The sequence below is a fragment of the Diabrotica virgifera genome, chromosome 4 (assembly GCF_917563875.1).
Source record: "Diabrotica virgifera virgifera chromosome 4, PGI_DIABVI_V3a".
In the NCBI taxonomy this organism is placed as follows: Eukaryota; Metazoa; Arthropoda; class Insecta; order Coleoptera; family Chrysomelidae; genus Diabrotica; species Diabrotica virgifera.
In genome coordinates, this window is record NC_065446.1 from 45,716,463 (window position 1) to 45,732,571 (window position 16,109).

Genomic DNA, 16,109 nt, shown 5'->3' on the forward strand with positions numbered 1-16,109 from the left:
TCATCACTCGTTATGTACTACGATGGGGAGGGGTGGTGGTATAGCTTGGGGGTCAGATAGGTGCCACTCCATTACGGAGTGCGACCGGTTTGATATTCTTACGGAGTGCGACCTGTGCTAGTTTTGCAGGCGGGCATCTCATACCCTAGCGCCGGTACTGAGTGCACCCATCAATGGAATATAAGTGGGCATTCATTTCTATAAAACAAATTGCATTTTCTTAACACTATTCATTCAAAAAGTACAGAAGTTGTAAAATGGATTATTGGGCTGTCGGCAGCACCGCAAAGGCGGCGGGCGCACTGTTCTATAATGTTTTTAAACTCAATACTTTTGGGTTATTCGTGTTTGAAAATTTGCCATTTTCATTGAAAAATGTTGCCTTTCGGACGGTTTTTTGCGAATACCTTAAAAATTATGCATCTGACGAAAAAACTATATAAAACATTTTTGTAGCTTATGAAAAATCAAAGAGATTCGCTCCTTCATAAGTCTTCTAGTGATAACATAAAAAGAGATATGGTAGGTGAAAAGACATTTATTTTGTGGATGCTCAAATTGGTGTGTTCAACTTAATAACAGAGAAATGGTCGATTTTAAGGGTGTAATGCTATCAATATCTTTTGTAAGTATTGCCTGAAAAGACCTTTAAAACGACCGCAATGTTAAATTTCGATTATATTCAAACTAAGCGAGATATGGTGCAACAAAAAAGGATGACTAATTTATTTTAAGATAAAATGCGAAGTATGTATATTTTAACCCCTCATCAACCAGATTTAAATACATCGTTTTGCTTCTACAATACCTTTTACTATAGTGTTATTTCTATGTTCAACAAGTTGTACAGGTTTAAAATGTATGGTTTTTGAAAAAAATAAAATCAAATTATAGAGAGCATTTTTAATTTTTTTTTAAATCTTCCTTTTTCTCCATGTAACTCGAAAATGATAATGAGATACAGTAATGAAAGGAAAATAAAATTGTTATCTAAAAGAATTTAAAAATGTGCTCTATAATTTGATCTTATTCTTTTCAAAAACCATTCATTTTAAACCCATCCAACTTTTTGAATATAGAAATAATAGTATAGTAGAAGGTATTGTAGAAGGAAAGCGATGCATTTAAATTCTGGTGGATGAGGGGTTAAATATACTTTTTTTCTGTTTTTATATATACTATTTTTTATTTTATACTCATTTCCTTAAAATACATTAGTCATAAGTTTTTTTGCACCATATCTTGCTTAGTTTGAATGTAACCGACATTTAACCCGGGAGTAGTCGCGCTCACTTCTGTAACGTGAACAGTCGCGTGTTAGATTTCACCTCACAATACGAATTTAAATACGAATTTACAACAAATTTTTATTTTATAGTATTTTTATTTACTTGCTATGTTAGAAATATTATTTCTAACAATTATTAAAGCTAATTGGCTCTCCCCAAAGACGTAAATTCCACAAAAAAATACCTACGCATAACTACACCCTTCCTCGAGGCACTTACGAAATTTTTTCAAAATTGCAAAATTTTTCATCAAGTTATCGCGAAAAAGGATAAAATGTGAGATTCTATCTAACGGCGCGACTACTCGCGGGTTAACAGTTCTCGTTTTAAAGGTCTTTTCAATCGCTACAAAAGATATTCGTAGCATTATACCCCTAAAATCGACCATTTCTCTGTTATTTTAAGTTGAATACACCGATTTGAGCATGCACCAAAAAAAAATCTTTTTTTACCTACCATCTCTTTTTTTTATTAAAACTAGAAGATTTATGAAAAAATGAATCTCTCGGATTTTTCATAAACTACAAAAATGTTTTATATAGTTTTTTTTTTGTTAGATGCACAATTTTTATGGTATTCTAAAAAAACAGTCTCCGAAAAGTGTCATTTTTCAATGAAAATGGCAAATTTTTAACCACGAATAACTCAAAAATATTGAGTTTTCAAAAAAATTTATAGAAGAGTTTTTGCTTAGAATTAGGTTTTCTGGTCACTTCCGGTGTTAGTTTGATAAAAAAATTTCCACCCCCGAGAACGGGTGGGAACCGCCCCTAATTTAAAAGCGCCCTAGGACATAGGGTGGACTTTGATTCTTGAGCTATTCCCTACTTACAGTGAAAATATCAAGTAAATTGATGCAGTAGGAAGGAATTCGAAGCCAAATACCCTCATTGACTGCACTAATAGATACCTACAATGTCCTACATCATTCATACATAAATACATTCACTTAAAGGGTCGTTTGGACACCACAATAAAATCACCAATAATTGACATATCTAAATATTTAAAACCCCTCCGTGGCTCAGTGGTAAGAGCGCCTGCCTTTGGATCGAAAAAATCCGAAAAGTTGTGGGTTCGAACCTCACCAGGGTCAGAAATTTTTCATTTATTATAAATTAATAAATGAATATAGTTTCTGTCCTTGTGGGATCGTACTCACCGGAGGAACCACAGACGTTCGGATACAATTAGCGTCTCTTTGTAAAGACATTGACGTCGACTTTGCAAAGTAACAAGACACTTACTCAGCACACACACTACACATGACACTAGGTACCTAACTGTTCAAAATTACCGTACCTACCATGCCAATGGCCATTAGTTGTCGAGGCATTAGCTAAATAAAAAAAAATATTTAAAAAAGAGTGGATTGAAAGATATTTTCCCTAACTTTGATATTGATTTGCGCATTTATTTGTGCCTCCCAGTCCCAGTTGCCAACCAACGTGTCCGCTGAAAGGTCATTTTCGAAAATTTCAAGAATTTAAAATAGACATGAAAATAATTTCCGATCAAGTATGACGCAAGAACGTCTTAACAATTTGTTGATTTTGTCCATAGAAAGTGGCGTAACAAAGGCAATAAATTATGACGGCATTATAGATGATTTTTCCAAAGAAAAATCAAGAAAGAAATCTGATGTGATCGAACTGGAATGACAATTTTTATGTATTCTTATTTCTATAAGATAAAAATCTGCTTGCAATTTTTTTTCGCAAAAATGGTACATGCTTGAAGGGCGGCTACTAGAGAATTGCCTAGGGCCTAGGGCGTCAATTGACCTAAACGCGGCCCCGATCTGATAAATTAAGAGCATTTTGTATTTATTTCTTTATTTTTTTGGCTAAGATTAGATAGATGTTCATAGACAAATTGAAAACAAATAAATATTCTAACATATTTTTGAGAATTTTATAGAAAGGTATGATATAAAAAGAATGTGTGTGTACTTTGTACGCACGTAAGAAGTTATTCTGCTATTTTATAATTTCAACGAAGTAAATATACTTAACAGGTTATTTGTATTTCATTTAAATATTTAAACTAACCTTCTTATCTACCACTTTCAAAAAAATTTTATTAAAACAATCAAAAATAAAAAAAAAATATGAATGGTCCAGGATTGGAACCCGCGACCTTCCGTGTGCTTCCGTTCCCTGACCCACCGCTCTACCAACTACGCCAGCAGCGAGCCACTTGAATTGACTCATAAGTTTCGGATATAATTACACAACACGGTGACAAATAGACATATAAAAATGTTATACATACCTACATATTTTATTATCTTACTACAGAGAAAGACAAATCCAAAAATTATAATAAATAATACATTTACTAAAAACACTAATATATTCTTTTAATGACTTATTTGCGCTGATACATAATATACATACATACCTATCTTGAAAGATTAGCAACTTAACGCCATATTGTCTGTGTGCGCATGCGCGCAGATTTATGAAATTTTACTCTCAACCGCGCCAAAAGAAGAATAACTTCGAAAAAGTTCTTCCAGGCTATCTTTTCCCATGCATGAAATTATTCACGAATTACTTATTATACTAGGTCTCTTTTTAACTCACAGAAACTAGTATCTCAAAATTAAACTGCTTTTCCATAGAAATCACAATAAGTTAAACAAGGATAAACATTACGGAATGTCTTTGATAGCTTATGAATTTTGAGGTTTAAAATTTTCAATGACAGTGACAGTTTATTGGTTTATTTGCATTTATTGTTTAATTGGATTTATAAATCAATAAAGTTTTATTTATCAATAAAGTATATTTGGTTTCATATTTATACAAAAATAAATGTAATATTTCAGTTAAATAAAGGAAGAGTTGCAATACTGACTTTTGGGTCCAAAGACAATTGTTCTTGTATTAGATATTAATTTTGCAAATCTGTTTTGGTCAGTAAAAACTTTTTTCCATTGTATTTAGAAACTCATCTAAAGAAAAGAAACTTTAATTATATTTTACAAGTGATATAAAAGTTATTTTTCCTCTTTCTTATTGTACAAGATTCAAGAGGAAAGATTACCAAAGCTAGGCTAGGCAAGACTAGACAGATGTTTTGAATTGTTTATAAGACTAAGCATGTCGTATAAAAAATTCACCACAAAAAAAAAATTCCAAGTCTCAATATAAAATGTATTTCTAACACCCTGTACATGTTTATTAAAAAGAAGAGGAGATGAAGCGATAAGCGATGAGTTTTACACTTTTTATACAGGGTGGCCCCTTTATGGAAAGAAGAACATAAAACAAAACCTGGTCATTGCCGAACCCTTTTTTCACTTCTTCAGCTACTTTTTGGTCATTGTCAATCACTTCTTTTGGGAAGAAGAAGAGATTTAGAGATAAACGATGAGTTCTTACAACCCTCTTGTCATTGTCGATCACTTTTTGTACTTCTTATACATCCCCAAGGTCAAAGAAGGCTCTTCTGGTCATCAGCATCGGAGATCCTGATCGACAGGTTACCGAAGTGATTAAGTGATCCAATACCCCACTTGCTTACCTACCATAAACGGCAAACAAATATGTGTAAAAAATTATAAAAGCATAGTTTTTAATGTTTTATTATAAACTTTCAAAATATGTTTAACTTTCAGGTTATAACGTTAATGCCAATAATTAATGTTTATCAATTTGTTTAGAATATCTAACCAATTAAGCTGGTTTGGGAATGATAAGAACTTATCTTGACGCAATGAATATTCACAGAACTGCGATTGATACGCTCGTCTATGGTTTTCTCTTCAGCCATCTAATCGATTAATTTATTATGAATTAGTATAGGAATGGGACAGGGAAATAAAATATTAATCAACAGGAACTTATTAAGCACTACTAAGAACAAGAGTGTAAAATTATAGCAAGAAAAGATTATTAGCAGGAAAATTGATAATTTTGTTAAATTTATTTTAATTAGAGTTTAACAATTAAAAAAAGATCAATATATTCAAAGAAAAATATCTAAAAATATTTTTTTTTGCTGAATCGTATTTTCAATGTTGCTTCACTTATATTAATCGTTGTTTCACTTATATTTATTTTATGTCTTGTGTTTATCACATGTTGTGTGAAGGATGACGTCTTCTCTTTTCTTTTGATGGCATTATGATGTTCTTCTCCTCTAAACGATATTATTCGATTGGTCTATCTGGTGTAGTAGACAAAATCAGCAGAGTTCTAAGAAAAAATAGAATATCGAATATAGACTATTAGTGGAGTCAATGAAGGTTTTCACCTCAGATTTCGTTGAACCTCCATCGATTTTCATGAAAATTGGTAAGTATGTAGAGGATACCTCAAGAAACAAAGGTGACATGGTGCCAACTTGCGCTTTTACCCTGGGGGGGGGATGCCACCCCTTCTCGGGGGTGGAAATTATTTTATTAAAAATAATACCACTAATCGATAGAGGGACAAATTATAAGTAAAATTTGTTATATAAAGTTATTTCAATAAGTCAATAGTTTTTGAGTTATTAAAGATCAAAAGTTATGATTTTTCCTGAAAAAAATCCATGTTTTAAAGCAGTTTTTCATAAATAACTCAAAAACCATAAGTTTCTTCAAAAAAGTTGTTATTATCAAAATCGAAGATAATATAAAAATAAACAAGCTCCTTTTTCAAAAAATCCTTTATTACATATACAAAGTGAGTTATATGCAATTGAATGTATATTTTTTTCCGCGAGTACTCAAATCTTAGTATTCAAGCTTAAATAACAGGAAAACGATGCACTTTGTTAAATGCAGATATTAAACATTTTAATAAAGTACTTAAAGGTAACTATCAAAAAGCTATATAAGAAGTCGATAGCATCAAAATTAAGCAAGTTATGATGGAAATAAGAGGACCCTTTCAGATTTTTTAGGGAAGAATGAAAAATGAAACTTACGTCATTTCCACAAAAATTAAAATTTATAGTAACCCATTTAAAACTTTATTTATTTTAACATGAGTAATAACTTCAACAATCTTGACCGGTTTAGAATGCATATTTTAAAAAAAAAATACGATTAAAAAAATTAGAATTTTTCAAATTTTCGTGAATTTCATTTTCTTTTGATAATAACTCCAAAAATACTCGATACACTTAAAAAATGGTAGAGAACAAAATTTTAGTTGTAACTTTATTTAAGCTTTTTCTTTTTTTAATATTTTTTTACGAAAAAAAAATTACCGAGATAGAAACATTTAAAACCTAAATTTTACTGCGAGAACCATGTAACCGGGGCTCTTTCACTTTGTATTTAAAAAAAAATAAAGGATTTAGAAAATTATGTTTAACACACTGTTATAGAACTTTTACTTAGCTTTGTAATGGTTTTTGGATAAATCTCATATTTCAAAATTTAAGTGAGTTATTTTAAAAAAACCAATAACATTTTCTTTGAAAAAATTTTATAGCGGAGATTTTGTATGTATACAGGTTGTGGGAAGTCCAATTAGTCGTTTGTTGTAGAAGATACGAAAAAAGTTGATTTAGGTGAGATTGGGGCATAGATAATATCAGAATTTAAATACATTTCCAAATATACAGGGTCCACCCATATTGACAGGTTGAAACAAAATTATCTTTTGTTTAATGGAACACCCTGTATATTTTTACATTTTTGGATTCTCCTCTATGTTTTATTTCTTAAAATATCAGCTTTTGTGATGTTATACGAAGTAGTTTAAAAGATAATTACGTTTTTATTTTCAAATTTCATAGCAATATTCACCCCCTGTATAATTGTAGTGATTTAACATCAGAAAATCAATTTATATTCAAGTGATTTTTAATATAATCTATTATTGTTAAAAATTATTAATCTAGCAAAACGTTTAATTTTAGCTAATACAGGGTTGGTCGAAACTGAATGAGTGTTTTCTCAAAATTTGAGAGTATGAGTTTTCTCAAACGGAGCAGCCTGTAATGACTGTAATGAGCATTGTAATGAAATGCTATTGTATGGCACTTTATTATTTCCCACTCTGCCAGTTAGAACTAAATTTATTTTTGAAATCCCTAACTTTATGCCTTTAATTATTTTAAATATTGTAAACGATTAAAAAACAATCAAATTAAATTGAAATGAATAACCGGTGTATATCTTCCACATTTACTTCATATTTAACGTAGCCTGTACCATAACATTGCACAAATTATTATCCCTGTATAGCAACGATATACCGTGAATGTGAATTCATACTTGAGAAATGTCCTATATCCAGTCTCACAAAAAAAAAGGGATTCCTTAAACATAATATATCAGCCAAAGTGATTTGCGATATCTAATTAAAGGCCCTACCAAGTTGGTTTTGTTGAATATAGCATGGAAGCACGACGATACTCTAGTGATAAGCGTATTTTTCGTAGTAGCTATAGTATGTTGTTTTATATTATGTATTACCTATATTAAATTAGTTTTAGTATGTTTCGTTTTTCTAAAAAAATGTAAAACAAACAAAAATTCTGTTTTTCTTGTAGTTGTTTTTTCGTATAGATATTGTTTTATATTGTAGTAAATTGAATTTAGTTTTAGTATGTTCCGTTTGTTTGTAGAATTATATTTAATTAGATTTGCTTTAATTACTAAAATAAATAAATTTTCAATTATATTTTATGTATTTGTGGAAAAGGAAACCTAGCATTAGCGGCCACATTTCTATAACGGCCAATTGTTTTCTATTTTTAGTGGCCGTTATTGTCAGGTTTTACTGTACCAATAATATTTTATTAAATTATGAAATATTATTTAAATAAAAAATTTATAAATTTGATAAAAGAAAGTTTGCTTAGAATTTACTCCTCTATCTAATTATGGGGTTATTTTTAATAAAATAGTGTTCACCCATGAGAAGGGGTAACATCCACCCCCAGGATAAAAGCGCAAGTTGGTACCACATCATTTTTGTTTCTTGAGGTATCCTCTAACTACTTACCAATTTTCATGAAAATTGATGGAGGTTCAACGAAATCAGGGGTGAAAACCTTCAGTGGCTGCCTTTTTGGAAATATAAAATATTAATTTTTGGTTGCTATAAGGTTTGAAAAATTAAAAAAAAATGTAATTCATGCACATAAATATAAAAAAATATTTATTTTTCTTCATTAAACGAGATTACTTGCGCCATAATGCGGAAATCTGCATTTTTTGCAATTTAAGAAGTATAAGGGGTGTATTACACCCCAAAAATGCAAAAGCGCAAGTTGGTGCTATATATCTTTTATTTCTTGAGGTATGCTCTAACTACTTACCGATTTTCATGAAAATCGATGAAGGTTAAACAAAATAGGAAGTGAAAACTTACAGTGACTGCACTTTCAGAAATCTAAAAAATAATTTTTAAAAAAGGGGTGTATTTCACCCCTAAAATGCAAAAAGCGCAAGTTGGCACTATGTCACCTTTGTTTCTTGAGGTATCCTTTAACTACTCACCAATTTTTATGAAAATCGATGGAGGTTCAACGAAATCTGAGGTAATAACTCATATCCACCTTCATTGACTCCACTATATATTTAACACCAACAGGATAATGTCAATCATATTACCATCCGTAAAAACGAAAATTGCATTGGAAAATCAAGGACTATACAAAGTCCCTTGTGTGGACTGTTACAAATCGTACATCAAGCTTTATTTCATCAACAAGTCGGAGATACTCTCCATTAAGCTGTGGCCGTTCGTAATTATTTGAAGGAAATATTCCCAACTCAATCGATTGAGAGTAATGGCTTCATCTAATGACCAGCAATGTCGCCAGACCTTACTCCGCTGGATTTCTTTTTGTGTGGATATATTAAATCAAATGTATATGTTACTTGATTCAATGATATCGACTAATTGAAGAAAATAATTCTTACTGAAATTCATGGCATTCGACCAGAGACCCTTGAAAAAGTGCTGCGTGAATTTAAACGCATAATAAACGCACATTTCGCATAATTTAATACATATCCTGTGCCTTGTAAGGAAATAAGTAAACAACTACAAAATTAGTTCTGCAACTAGCAGGTGATCTATAAATCTGTGCCAGTTGCCAGTTTGCCTATTAAACTTTTTTTTTGTTTTTTCGAAAATACGTATTGGTTCTTGCCAAAAGTATACTTATTCACGATTAACAGCTATCCAGTTTTCAAATAGAGATTTTTAGAAAACAATTATTTTTTATTAAATGATTTTTGCATGATAATAGGGTACTTTGACGTTTGAAATTTTAGAAAAAAGGTTTTTCTAAAAACTTTTATTCTATAATGTTGTAGTCCCTCAATGATCTGAAGGTATTAGAAAAAGTTCTAATATTGTTATAGGCGAGCGGCACACCCCTAATTTGAGGCTTGGAAATCGGAAAAGCGACCATGATAGGTGAATGGCAAATTTTAGTCATTATTTATATTTTCGAGGTCGTTGAATCCGAATATGAAGTGTATTTTTATCCAGAATTGGTAGAATATGTTCAAAATTCAATTCAATCAATTTTGATGATTTTTCATATTTACCTCGCTGTATCTTTGGTCGCGTACTCCATTAAAATGTTACATTTTTTAAGCCGTACCTTGCATTTGTTAGAGGAGTTAATTTTATTCCTTTAATGTGTAGGGGGGATCAGTAGAAGCTTAAGTTCAAGTTTTTGGGGTCGCCACCTTGTCCCCCGGCCGCCATTTTGGAAATGGTGTGCAAAGGGGTTTTGCGCTGTATCTCGTAAACTACCAACCCTACGGAAAATCTAATTAAACATAAAATGTAGCAAATTAAATTTTCTACAATTTTATTTCTATTACATTTTATCTTCAAGTGACCAACAAAGAAGATATAAACAAAAATATGTAAAACATTTTTAACAAGATTCCTTTTGGAGGTTAAAACTTTTTTTCAGTTCATTTTAAAATAAAATAACATTATAGCAATTTTGTAGAGTTTTCAGCGAACAATTTCCACTATAAATTTGTGTAAATATATTTATTTATATAGGTTTTACAGCGCTCCAAACTTGACCAGATTATCATATGCTCATAGGGATATAATAAAAACAAAAGTTAGGCTTACTTTTCTATCTATATGTATTTTTTATTCATACAATTTATTATGATTTTAACATTCCTATGCTATTATTAATCTGTTTTTGACCTTTCTCCCCACTATAAAACTTATAACCCTAAGCATATATAGAAACGGTCCAAGAAGTTGTTTGAAGACAAATTCGCCGGTTCAGAAGAAGAATGACGCAACCGCATATTGCAAAATCCTTAAGAAGAGCAAAAAACCAATTTTTGTTATCAAAATCATAAAGTATGATCAAAATTAATCATTCACCACAACGTGGTCAGGATCTCGAGATATAAGCGTTTCTTGGGGTGTGCCGCTTGTTTATGAAGTAACATAAATTTTTTCCTATTGTATATTTTGACTTAAAATTTTCCAAAGCACTTCTTCATGAATTATATTTTATTGTTGTGTTGGTTAAAATTATAAACTAAAAAGTTTGTCACTCAACTTTTTAAGTAAACATGAAACAAACGAAATAAGATGACAAAATGTAAAAGAACTAACAACTTTTTTAATGTGTTTAAATATTTAGGAAAAATCCCATTGTTATCTACATACTTCAGAGATTAAACAGTAAAATTTAAAAAAAAATATTTACAGCGACCAAAGATACAGCGAGGTAAATTTGAAAAATTATCAAAATTGATTTTCGGCATTTTTGTATAAAATTTGATTTTTGAACATGTTCCATCTAAATAAAAATAAACTTCATATTCGGATTCAGCGACCTCGAAAACATAAAAATAGACCAAAATTGGTCCTTCATCTTAAATTTGATTTTCGTGGTCAGCATAACGATTGCTTCCGCTCGACTAATATATAGATAGAAAAGTATTTTTTTTTATTGTATTCCTATGAGAATTCGAGAATCTGGTCAAGATTGGAGCGCTGTAAAACCTAGATAATAAATAAAATTAAACAACTTTATAGCGAAAATTGTTCATTGAAAAATCTTCTACAAAATCGTTATGATATTATTTTATTGTGAAATGAACGGAAAAAAAGTTATAACCTCCAAAAGGAAACTTCTTACAAAATTTTCTCATATTTTTATTTATAACTTTTTTGTTGGTCACTTGACGGTAAAAAGTAATAGATGTAAAATTGTAGAAAATTAATTTTCTACATTTTATGTGTAATTAAATTTTCTGTAGGATTGCTAGTTTAGAAGATACAGCGCGAAAGCCCTTTGCACCACTTTTTCCAATATGGCGGCCGGGGGACAAGGGTGGCGATCCCAAAAACTTGAACTTAAGCTTCTACTGAACCCCCCTATACATTAAAAAAATAAAATTGACTCCTCTAAAAAATGCAACCTAAATGTAACATTTTAATAGACTAGCGGTAAATTCCTTTTGAAAATTTTCTGTGTCATCTTTGAAGTATTTAGATAACAACGAGCTTTATCCAAAATGTTGGAACAAATTAAAAGAGGAATTGTTAATTTTTAACATTTTGTCGCCAGATTTCGTTAGTTTCATGTTTACTTAAAAAAGTTTGACAAACTTTTTAGTTTATAATTTTATCCACCACAGCAATATAATATAATTCATGAAGATGTTTTATAGATTATTTCATTCATATTAGATTCTGACCAATAGAAAACTACATAAATCTAAATTAAATCGATTATTTTTTAATGATTTTAACTTCCAATCGTATAGTAAAATATTTGATCACGTGTTTAATTCTGTCCAATCAGATTAAAATTATACTAAGAATTATCTACTGTAGAAAATTAGCGATAGAATTTTTTTAAGTAGATTGTTTCTGTTTAATGGCAACCAGTTTCCTAGTTTTGACAACTGTCACATTTAAGAAAATATCCATAATATACGTATTAAAAAATAATCTTACGAATACACGACAGTAAGAATAAATAAGAAAATAATGCTTCATTTTTACTCAAATTTGCTGTCATTGGGCAATAGCCACTCGAGCCCTGCGGGCTCTCGTGTCTATTGCCAGACAACAAATTTTCGGAAAACTGTCGCATTATTTTCAATTGATTCTCACTCTCTTGTGAAATTATACCCGATTATTTCATTCATAGGAGATTATGACCAATAGAAAGCTACGTAAATCTAAATTAAATCGATAATTTTTGATAATTTCCCGTCGTTAAGTATATTACGTCAGATGCCCTTCGTTGCTACGAAAAAAATACATTCAGTGACATTAATGACAACTAATGTTTTAAAAATTATAAAAGTGATGACTTTCAACCGTCAAATTAATATTTATAACAACTGTGTGTTTAATTGTACTAATTTGTACTTACATAAATAAATTACAATAAAATTTTGGTGTTGAACAGTTTTATTCATGAAATAATCGCAACAAATTGCACTCGATCTCTAAAATTAATTTAGAATTTTAGAGCTCTTGTGCAATTACTACTGATTATTTCATTCATAGGAGATTCTGACCAATAGAAAGCTACAGACATGCAAATTAAGGTGAAAATTCCACACCTGTAATTTTGAACCAATCAAAATACGTTATTTTGACAGATCACCATGGCAACGGAGGTATTTCATCGGAAATTTTTTGCACGTGGGGTACCCAACAGCGAATTATAGTGGAAATTTTTTGACGTTTACAATAACAGAACATTTTTGACAGACTGGTTTTTATTTGTTTACATAATTTAGTTTTGATTCATTTTCTATCACTTGTAGTTACTCAAAACTTATGTAAAATTGAAGAATATACTATTTTCTATCTTGAAATGGTATTCCCATGCAACTACAATGAGTAGAAATTACGAATTTGAAAGCCTAAATAATTGCTGACAAAGCTATGGCGCGCTATTAATCTGTTCATGCAGCTTTGGATTTTCAAATGCAAATTTGGTGTGGAATTTTCTTACCGAATACCACGCGAAGTCAAATTAATATCCGGAATTTTTTTTTTTTGATCATGAATATTTTTAGAAAATTTCCCTCGTCTGCGACTCGGGAAATTTTCAAAATATTCATGATCTCAAAAAAATTTCCGGAAATAATTTGACCTCTAGTGGTATTACTAGTGAAAATTCCACACCTGTAATTTTGAACCAATCAAAATACGTTATTTTGACAGATCACCATGGCAACGGAGGTATTTTATCGGAAATTTTTTGCTCGTGGGGTACCCAACAGCGAATTATAGTGGAAATTTTTTGACGTTTACAATAACAGAACATTTTTGACAGACTGGTTTTTATTTGTTTACATAATTTAGTTTTGATTCATTTTCTATCACTTGTAGTTACTCAAAACTTATGTAAAATTGAAGAATATACTATTTTCTATCTTGAAATGGTATTCCCATGCAACTACAATGAGTAGAAATTACGAATTTGAAAGCCTAAATAATTGCTGACAAAGCTATGGCGCGCTATTAATCTGTTCATGCAGCTTTGGATTTTCAAATGCAAATTTGGTGTGGAATTTTCTTACCGAATACCACGCGAAGTCAAATTAATATCCGGAAATTTTTTTTGATCATGAATATTTTTAGAAAATTTCAAAATATTCATGATCTCAAAAAAATTTCCGGAAATAATTTGACCTCTAGTGGTATTACTAGTGATAATTTTTGATAATCTCCCGTCGTTAAGCATATTACGTCAGATGCCCTTCGTTGCTACGAAAAAATACATTCAGTGACATTAATGACAAATGTTTTAAAAATTATAAAAGTGATGACTTTCAACCGTCAAATACATATTTATAACAACTGTGTGTTTAATTTCACTAATTGGTACTTACATATATAAATTACAATAAAATTTTGGTTTTAAACAGTTTTATTCATGAAATAATCGCAACAAATTGCACTAGAACTCTAAAATTAATATAGAATTTTTGCCCTCGTGACACTTTGACATAATTTCACTCGCCTTCGGCTCATGAAATTAAAAGTGCCAAAGTGACACTCGGGAAAAATTCAATAATTTTAGAGCTCTTGTGCAATTACTACTGATAATTTTTGATAATTTCCCGTCGTTCCCTTCATTTTTACTCAAATTTGTTGTCATTGTGCAATAGCCACTCGAGCCCTGCGGGCTCTCGTGTCTATTGCCAGACAACAAATTTTCGGAACACTGTCGCATTATTTTCAATTTATTCTCACTCTCTTGTGAAATTATACCCGATTATTTCATTCATAGGAGATTCTGACCAATAGAAAGCTACATAAATCTAAATTAAATCGATAATTTTTGATAATTTCCCGTCGTCAAGTATATTACGTCAGAAGCCCTTCATTGCTATGAAAAAATACATTCAGTGACATTAATGACAATTAATGTTTTAAAAATTATAAAAGTGATGACTTTCAACTGTAAAATATTTATAACAACTGTGTGTTTGATTGTACTAATTTGTACTTACATAAATAAATTACAATAAAATTTTGGTTTTGAACAGTTTTATTCATGAAATAATCGCAACAAATTGCACCCGTCCTCTAAAATTAATATAGAATTTTAGAGCTCTTGTGCAAGTACTACTGATAATTTTTGATAATTTCCCGGCGTCAAGTATATTACGTCAGATGCCCTTCGTTGGTACGAAAAAATACATTCAGTGGCATTAATGAAAATTAATGTTTTAAAAATTATAAAAGTGATGGCTTTCAACCGTCAAATTAATATTTATAACAACTGTGTGTTTAATTGTACTAATTTGTACTTACATAAAAAAATTACAATAAAATTTTGGTGTTGGAACAGTTTTATTCATGAAATAATCGCAACAAATTGCACTCGATCTCTAAAATTAATATAGAATTTTAGAGCTCTTGTGCAATTACTACTGAAAATTTCAAGTCAAAATATGCAATAGGAAAAAAGTTATCTGACTTTATAGACGAGTGGCACTCCCCCCAAAAAACGCTTATTTCTCGAGATTCTAACCACAGTGTGGTGGATATCTAATTTTGGTCTGACGTTATGTATTTGATGGTGCTGAAAATGAAAATGAGGTTAATTTTGAATTTTAGATGGGGGATCATTTTCAAAATCGCAATTTTACCTTAAAATTAAAAAATGCTCCATTTTTTTCTTTAAAATATTTATTCTTTGTACCCTATATTTTAACATAAAGTTAATTAAAAAGCTGAATTTTAAATTTTGTCACTCAACTTCTGGGATTAACCTTTGCAATTCAGGAATCTGCACCTTTTACTTCAAACAATTCATAACTTTTATTACAATAACACAGAAAGATTGAAGCAGATACTTTAGAAAGTTAAGAAATATATAGGTACTGTAAAAATTTCAGAAAAAATATTAAAATGGAACAGAGTTATAGCGAGTTAAAGGCAGAAGAAAAATGTGATTTCATTTTTTTATTTCTAGGGCAAAATTGCGATTTTGCCAATGTTCCACCTTGTAAAATTCAAAATAAACCTAATTTTCGTATTCAGCACCATTAAAAATATACAGTATGACCAAAATTAGCCATTCACCATACCGTGGTCATCACACCACACAGTATCTCGAGAAATAAGCTTTTTTGGGGTGTGTCGCTTGTTTATTAAGTCATAACTTTTTACCTATTGCACATTTTGACTTAAAATTTTACAAAAAACTTTTTAATGAATTATGTTATGCTCTTGTGTTGGTTCAAATTATAAACTAAAAAGTTCATCACCCAACTTTTTTAAGTAAACATGAAACTAACGAAATCTGACGACAGAATGTTTAAAAATTAACAACTCTTCTTTTAATTTGTTTAAACATTTTGGACAAAGCTCGTTGTTATCTAAATAC

At 30.3% G+C, this 16,109-nt stretch overlaps 1 protein-coding gene across 2 annotated transcripts in view; it reads left to right on the forward strand.

The window, feature by feature from the left end:
* Positions 1 to 16,109, forward strand: part of LOC114327095 (MFS-type transporter SLC18B1) — a 258,980-nt gene that overhangs the window by 152,882 nt on the left and 89,989 nt on the right. The window lies entirely within an intron of this gene.